Source organism: Sorex fumeus, unplaced genomic scaffold, assembly GCF_029834395.1.
Source record: "Sorex fumeus unplaced genomic scaffold, SorFum_2.1 ptg000013l, whole genome shotgun sequence".
Taxonomy (NCBI): domain Eukaryota; kingdom Metazoa; phylum Chordata; class Mammalia; order Eulipotyphla; family Soricidae; genus Sorex; species Sorex fumeus.
Window position 1 is genome coordinate 25,124,892 of NW_026606070.1, and position 9,066 is coordinate 25,133,957.

General features: G+C 40.5%; 1 pseudogene; it reads right to left on the reverse strand.

The window, feature by feature from the left end:
- Window positions 1-2,647, reverse strand: part of LOC130020599 (hematopoietically-expressed homeobox protein HHEX-like) — a 169,171-nt pseudogene extending 166,524 nt beyond the window's left edge.
- Between the last annotated feature and the right edge of the window lie 6,419 nt (window positions 2,648-9,066).

A 9,066-nucleotide genomic window follows, 5' to 3' on the forward strand; every position in this document is an offset into this window, starting at 1 on the left:
ACAGCCTCAAACCAATCATTCAGGGTCTTTACGAAGATATCTGATCATCTTGTAGGTGGGAGGTCATGCAATCTTTTGACATCCCATAGAATCCAGTCAGTAATGGCTCTAGTCCAGCAGTCATCTCCGAATTTCTTTACATGTCCAACCCATCTGATTTTCTATGCCTTGGCAAACGAGGCAGCGTCCCTCATTCTTGATCATTAACAGAAGTTGGAACTCTGGATTCTTTCTCTCACTTGAGTGAAGAGTGATACTCCAAGCATAGCTCTTTCAATTCCTCTTTGGGAGACCTGAATAACATTCTCATCCTATTTTCATAGGGCCCAAGTCTCTGAGGCATATGTTAATGCAGGAAAAATAGTGGAATCGAAGAGATATGCCCAGAGCTGCAGGTTCTTTGTCCTCCTAGCTATTTCTTCGACACTCTTAAAGGCATTCTAAACCTTTCCCTACCTCCTGCGCAAGTCAGGTGCCAGGTCATTGGTCATGTTGAGTTTTCGATCTTGGTACACATAACTGTTGCATTCGGAGATGTTCATTCCATTGAGAGTGAATGGAACGTCAGGAATGAGACTTCTTCTCAAGAACATTGTCTTTGTAAGACACAGCTATAGTCCGACCTTTCCACACTCACCTTCAAAGTCGGCCAGCATTTGTGTCGCTTGGCTAATGTTTGATGTTATTAGAACAATGTCATCAGCAAAGCGGAGGTGGTATAGTTGCCTACCGTCTCTCTTCACTCCCATCCCTTCCCATTCCAGTCATTGCATGACGTTATCGAGGGTGGCACTGAAGAGTTTTGGTGAAATGGTATCACTCTGACGAACCCCTGTCTTGACATGGATGATCACTTCCTTGTAGAACAGAGAAATCCCGGTAGTGAATTCATAATACAGCTCACAAAGGATCCTGAGGTGTTGAGTTTGAATGCCACAATTGGTTAGGGCTTCAATGACCTCTTCAGTATCAACAGAATCAAAGGCCTTCTTTAAATCAATAAACGATATAGTGGCATCTTGAATTCCCAATAAACCTCAATGAGCTTGTTTATCACGTGGATATGGTCAATCATGCTGAATCCTTTTCAGAACCCAGCTTGCTTGCATGGTTTTCCTTCATCTAGTGTTCTGTCAATCCTATTTAGGATGACTCAAGTGAACAGCTTGTAGAAGACAGACAACAGGTAGATGGGGAGATAGTTGCCAATGTCATGGATGTCTCCCTTCTTGTAAAGTATTATAGCCCTGCTGGTTTTCCACTAGGATGAAACTTTGCATTCAGATAGGTAGTGTGTGAAGAGCTGAGCCAGTGTATTGATGAGTACTGAGGGCAAGTTCTTCAGGTGTTTGAGTCTGACCTTGTCTGTGCCCGATGCTTTTCGCTTCTTTACTGATGAAATGGCGTGTTGGATTTCAAAAGGGAGAACATTGGGAACGACATATCCATCCTGCGGAATTTGGTATGTGTGCAGGTGGACGTGGCTACCGAAGAGACCTAAGTAGAAGTCATGGATAATCTTTTCCATTGCCCTTCTGGAATATTGATAGATCCATCAAGACATCGGAGGGCAGTCAACTTGGTCTTGTAGTTGGCAAAGGGAAGGCCAGGGTTGAAAATGCTTTTCCCAGCTTCTGCTACATCTGCCAGTACTGCTTCTCTTCTCTCTTTGAAGTCTTCCTTTATTGCTTCTCTGCACTTCTTTGCGAGCTCGGACGTTCACTTGCAGTTGCCTGAGCCTTGCATCAAGCCACATTGGCAAAAGAGCTCAAGATTTTTTGAAGACAGGGTCTTTTTGTGGCTATCTCTCTCTCAGCATTCCTCGCATAATCATGGAGGTGCAGAAACAGTCGATCATATTATTCATCAATGTTGTCAATGACGGCATTATTCCATGTTGCCACAACAGTGCCAAAGAGCTCCCAGTTGGTGGTCGTTCAGGGAGTTCTCTTCTTAAACTTTGCAAACCTTTCTCCCTACTCTGTGAAGTAGAATTTTGCACAAAGTAGAGGTGGTCTGATCCTGTTTGGAATTTGGGGACAACAGCGACATCAATCAGGCAAAACCATCAATTGAATATGATGTGGTCAATTTCATTGTGGAACTGTCCACTGGGAGACTCCCATGTCCAACATTTAGATTCAGCCTTCTGGAACTGTGAGTTACCCTAGATGGTCTTGATGAACTCAGATAGTCTCTCACCCTGTTCGTTCCATTCTAGGCCATTGGTCCTGATGTGGAGTTCTTTGGCTGATCTTCTCAGTCCTATCTTGGCATTAAAAATCACCAACAATTATCTTGAAGAACTTGTGGTCTTCTTTATAGAACTTCTTCAGCTTCATGTAGAATCAATTTCTTCTTCATCATAATTGGATGTTGGTGTGCAGACAAAAATGGTAGAACCTGCCGGCAGTAAGTCACATCTATTCAAGTGTAATCATCCAATTTGGGTTGTTAGGTATCCGAATGAATCAATGCTCATGGCCAAGTTCATGTTTACAAGGACACCGACACAACCGATGTCTCTTTTGCGCATGTTCCGAGGAACAGTTCTTCTCCAGTATTGAAAACTGCCTGACGTGATTGAATGCCTTCTCGTCTCCATCAGACCAATGATGTCGTACTTGGTCTTTCCCGTTTGTACCATCAGGTCCTCAATAGATGCATCCTACACCAGTATATGTGTATTGAAAGTTCAGACAGTAATTTTTGTCCTTCTTCATTATGGCAGCCTAGTTCGGCCTTGAGATTTTATCGGATTCGAAATTGATATAGAACAGTAAAGATAATGTGGCTAATTTGGAATCTACTACATTGCATAATGAAAGACAATGATGAGTCAAATGAAATTTTTCAATAGTAATAAGTAGCACTGAGCACTGTCCTCCCGTTGTTCATCAATTTTCTTGAGTGGGTACCAATAACATCTCCACTGTCAGACTTGTTATTACTGTTTTTTGCATATCAAATATGCCACAGGGAGCTTGCCAGCTCTGCCGTGTGGGCAGTATAGTCTTGGGATCCACTTGCTGGGCTCTCTGAGAGGGACGGAGGAATTGAACCCAGGTCGGCTGCATGAAAGGCAAATGCCCTACCCGCTGTGCTATCACTCAAGCCCAGTAATAAGTAAATATAGTTAAATTGAATATACATTCTGGAGGTAGGGTACATAGCATTCACTAAAAGATTAAATATGGATTTGGAAATACTGCACTGTAGCACTGTCCTCCCATTGTTCATCGATTTTCTCCAGCAGGCCCAATAACATCTCCTTTGTGAGACTTGTTACTGTGTTTGGCATATTGAATTTGTCACAGGTAGCTTTCCAGGCTCTGCTGTGTGGGCGAGATACTCTCATAGCGTGCCGGGCTCTCTGAGAGAAGTGGAAAAATTGAACCTGGCTTGGCCGGGCCGGCCGCATGCAAGGCAAACACCCTACTCACTGTACTATCACTTTCAAGTCTCTCAAATTCTACATTTGTCTTACCATTTAGTCAGTATTTAAACCACTATCATTTGTGGTAATGAATTATATTAATATATATTTAAATTGTAAATTTTGATTCCAAATACTATTCTCCTGTGTCAAATAAAAATATTAAAATTAATGTAAAACCATTAATATTCCACTTAGATGCTTATATCACTTCCCTCTATTACACAGCTTTGCTTCCAGGCTGCCTTCTGTAAACAACTACAGTTCCGTAATTGAACTTAGGCCAAAAAAGCAGGAATTTATTTTAATGATCCCCATATTTTCATATTCTTCACTTGAAGTATAGAACATTCTCTAGAGAGCAGAATCAATAAACCTTGAAGAATGCATATGGAACATTATTTAAACTCAGAGCTGAAGGGAAGCTAGCAGATGCTAAAGAGCATTGAGGGTGAACTACCGAAATCTGTTAGGAACAATAGGCACAGAAATGAAACATACATCTACAGGCTGGTAACTATAGTATAAGAAGAGTGAGAACAGAAAAAAAATAGGAAAACTAGTTACCCAATGCAGCAGTGAGGGTTCTATGCAAGTGCGTGCCTACAAACCAAATAATGAAATGATGATGTTCCCGACAATGTGTTTAATTCTAAGAATAAAGAGCTGAATAACATTTTAGAAAAAATACTGATTATTGTGATATCATTTACGTACCCACTGTGGCATTCAGTCATAAAAAGAGAATTTCATGCAAAACAGTAGAGAGAAAGAAAGCATAACAGCAGTTTAAGTTTTCAGAGAAATATTGTTGACTCAAAAGTGGAAAAGAAATTCTTAAAGCAAGCAGTTGGGATATGACTTCTCTAATACGTATTCTATTGATAAGTAAATTGATACTTAAATAGTTGCTGCTGAAAGAGCTAAAGTATTGATGCTAGTCCAAGGATTTTACATTTATTTTTCCCAGCTTTTGAGTTTTGGTCCATAACTGGGCTGGAGCGATAGCACAGCAGTAGGGCATTTGCCTTGCATGAGGTCGGCTGGGCCGACCCAGGTTCGATTCCTCCGCCCCTCTCAGGAGAGCCCGGCAAGCTACCAAGAGTATCTCACCCCCATGGCAAAGCCTAGCAAGCTCCCCGTGACGTATTCGATATGCCAAACACAATAACAACAAGTCTCACGATGGAGACATTACTAGGTCCACTTGAGCAAATCCATGAAGAATGGGAGGAGGGTGCAGTTCAGTCCATAATTGACAGTTGAAGTTTATTTTTGGGTCTCAGTGGTCACTCATGATGGTGCTCAATAGATTATATTCAAATGGAAGGGATGAATTTTGAGATTGATTGATTGTAAGGGTAGTGCTTCAATTGCTGTATTATCTGTCTGTTTCTTGCATTTTATTTTGAGGGGATGAAGAACCACCTACTTACTTTGATAAGGCAATGAGGAACTAAACAATTTGGTATCGGGGTGGAGGTTGTTAGGAATGAAGAAAGAGGGTTTTGCAAATAACATTATTATTTAAGGAGTAGTGGTTAAATAAAGAAATTATAGCATGGAATACAGAAGTTTTGCAAGTCAGAATGCATTTTTTAATATACCTGGCTGTGCTTAGAACTTACTCCTGGATCTGTGCTCAGGAATCACATATGCTTTTGATGCAGGAGATATGCAGTGCTGGGCATTGAACCAATGTTGGCTACATGTAAGGCTAACGTCTTTCTCACTGTTCTATATCTCTAGCTCAATAATATAATTTCATATTTTTAAATTAAGGCATCACACCATATTTACAAAGTCATTCATGGTAGGTTTCAAGCATATAATGTTCCAATACCAACCTCATCACTAGTATCAACTTTCCTCCTTCAATCCCCAAGGAAATAATTAAAATACTTAAAGTTCTGGAGCTGGAGAAATGTTGCAGGGATTGATTCTTGCCTTGCATGTAGCCTGCCCTATTTACACCCAGGAATGATATCTGGCCCATAGAGCCAAGAACAAACTCTGAGAACCACGGGGTGTGGTCCAAGGCCAAAAACTAAATTTTAAATAATACTAAGGTTTTACAGATTTTATGTAGAAAATTAAACAAATAAAAATAATAAATATGGAAATTGAGCATAATCTTTGGCTTGCTTTGAACAAAAACTTCTAGAGACAATGTCTCAAGAAAATTTAACAGTCCAGAGTAAAAATTGCTCCTCAGTTAACTGCTTAAAAGTGAAATGCCAGATTATGACATTTCAATAACCTGATAGAATTTATACAGTTCACCAAGTTCAACTCTGCACCCCATCTGGTTCCCTGATTGCTGCCAGGAATGATCTCTGAGTACAGAACCAGGCATAAATTCTGAGCACCACCGGTTGTGACCTGATCCCCAAACAAAAATAGAAATAAATGGAAAAATGATATCAAACCTACATATTTATTACACCAAACTTCAGTTGACTATATGATGTATTACAACTGCATGTAAGAACATATAGTCATGAGTAGTGTTGTATTTACATGGTAGACGGAACATAACCAACATTTTGCTGTCTCCAGTTAGCACATTTATACTGAACTAAAGTAAACATATGAGCTACATGTAAAAGATTCAGTTTTAAGAATATTAAATGTTAGGACTGGAGCAATAGTACAGCAGAGAGGGTTCTTATCTTGCTCACAGCCTATCAGAGTTTGATCCCGGCACCATATATGGTGCCCTGAGATGGCCAAGAGTGGTTCCCTGAGCACAGAATCAGAAGTAATCCCTGAGCACCATTGGGTCTTGCCAAAAAGACCCAAATAATAATATCCAAGAGTAATATTTACTCAACTTTGTAATGTTAATGGTATGAAAACCTTAGCCTTTAAAAAAGTGACCACATATGTTTTATTTTTGTTTATCACTCTAGTGATAGCATAATAAAGGTAACTGAAGATTAAGATTTAAAAAAGTTAAGAACATTTGCTAAAAATATAACAAAGAGGGGCTGGAGCAATAGCATAGCGGGTAGGGCATTTGCCTTGCACGCGGATGACCAGGGTTTGATTCTCAGCATCCCATATGGTCCCCCGAGCACTGCCAGGAGTAATTCCTGAGTGCAGAGCCAGGAGGAACCCCTGAACATAGGCTGAGTGTGACCCAAAAAGCAAAAATAAATAAATAAATAATATATATATCTATACATATAAAAGTATAATAAGTTATTTAGAAATAGAAAATATCTGAGGATGCATTCTTTAAAAGCCTGGAAATACGTTAAGGTGTTCTAGTAGCAACAATTTAAAGTAACTGTATAAGTCAGACAATTAGGGTTAGTGAAGTAATAAAAATTAGATTCAGAATCAAATGATAAGTAAATACATACTGCAATGTAACTTAAATAATTGGTGAAGTGACCAGATTTCTAGGAAAGCACGAGAACATAAAAGATATATAAAAGATTTGAATATCTATATATCAACTTAGAATTTGAATCTTGTAACTAGTCACTTGCCATCCAGTTGATCACTGATTTGCTTGAGCAGGTCACAGTACGACTCCATTAGTACTTGTCACATGCTAGCATAGCCCAATGGCATATTGGGAGTTCTTTCAGGGTCAGGGGTATGAGGCTTGTTTTTGTTACTGTTTTTGGAATATCGAATACGCCACAGGTAGCTTGCCAGGCTCTACCATGTGGGCGGGATACTCTAGGTAGCTTGTCATGCTCTCCAAGAGGCACAGAGGCTTTTGTGGAGGCCTCTAATCGCTTTTATAGGCGTTGCTCCCTTCTGGGAGCTGTGTATTATGGTCTCTGGATCTTGGCCATTGATGAGATTACATGGCGCTGGGGGCAGTTTGTGGGTGTGACTGCCAAGATACTGAAAAGTTGGGGATCTGGGTAGAGAAGGCCCAGTCCCAATCCGAGCAGGCTTGGAGATCTCAGCAATGGATCCCACATACCTTGGCTCCTCCTCCGGTTGCTTCATGTGTGAGGCTCGTCCGAGCATGCAGAGAGTTGCCATGAGGATGGCTATGGCTGGGTTCTGGAGGATTTTGACTGCCAGGGCTCTGCTTGGAGTGGGTAGGAACAACCCATCCCCTCTGAGGGGGCCCCTTGAAGACAGCCTGGCATGGGGGCAGGAGATTCTGCCATTTAGACCTGAATCTAAAAACATGAACATATTGATATAAGTATATCTAGGTATAGATTTACTTGTGAATTTAATAATTTGAAGTGCAAAATTCTACTTCACAGAATGGGGAGAAAGGGCTGCAAAGTTTAAAAAGAGAACTACCAGAACGACCACCAAATGGGAGCTCTTTGGCACTATTGCGGCAACATGGGAAGATACCATTGTTGACAACATTGACGAGGAATACGATCAACTGCTACAGGACCTCCATGAATATGTGAGGTACGCCGAGAGAGAGAGCCACAAAAAAACGCCTATCTTCAAAAACTCTTGAGCTTATTCGCCAGTGTGGTTTGGTGCATGCCTCAGGCAACCGCAAGCTAATGTCCGAGCTTGCAAAGCAGTGCAGAGATGTGATCAAGAAAGACCTCAAAGAGAGAAGAGCAGAATTGCTGGTGATTTAGTGATTAAGTGAAGTGATTAAATACTTGTATGCTTTAACTCTGTATGCTTACTAAAATTTACTATATAATAAAATATATAGTAAATATATAATAAAATAAATACTATATAATAAAATACATGAACAGGGCTGGAGCGATAGCACAGCGGTAGGGCATTCGCCTTACACGCGGTCAACATGGCTGACCCGAGTTCGATTCCTCTGCCCCTCTCGGAGAGCCCGGCAAGCTACCGAGAGTATCTCGCCCGCACGGCAGAGCCTGGCAAGCTCCCCGTGACGTATTCGATATGCCACACACAGTAACAACAAAGTCTCCAATGGAGACGTTACTGGGTCGGCTCGAGCAAATCGACGATCAACGGGAGGGACTTTATCTTACCTTTACCTAAAATACATGAATATTCTCAAACCCTTCAATGGGTCCCACATGCTCCTTAATACCAAATCAGATCAAGAACAGAAGAAAATAAAATTATATACCAAGATGATAGCACAGCGGTAGGGCGTTCGCCTTACAAGCGGCCAACATGGTTGACCCGAGTTCGATTCCTCTGCCCCTCTCGGAGAGCCTGGCAAGCTACCGAGAGTATCTCGCCCGCACGGCAGAGCCTGGCAAGCTCCCTGTGACGTATTCGATATGCTAAACACAGTAACAGTAACAGTAACCAAGATAATACATGAACATGTATTTCTTAAACAGTATTTTAGTAATACATAATATAAGTACATAAAATTATAGTCAATATAATTCGAAATATCAGTACTCATGGTAAAACCCAGTTTGTTGTGTCATTTTATATCATGAAGAATAAAAGGTTTAAGTTGATCATTCATAGAATCTTTATTTCCCATAAATATAAGCACTAATATGTTTGTATTTAGTTTATATAAGGTGTTATTATATTAATGGAAATATGAAAACCAGTTTTGGAAGACACAAAAGTTCATAGCTAAACAATTCTATGAGCATTTTAAATGTAAAAGGTTCTCAACTTAATGTTTACGGTCACGGTCAAGGTCCTGCGTTATTCATCGATTTGCTTGAGTG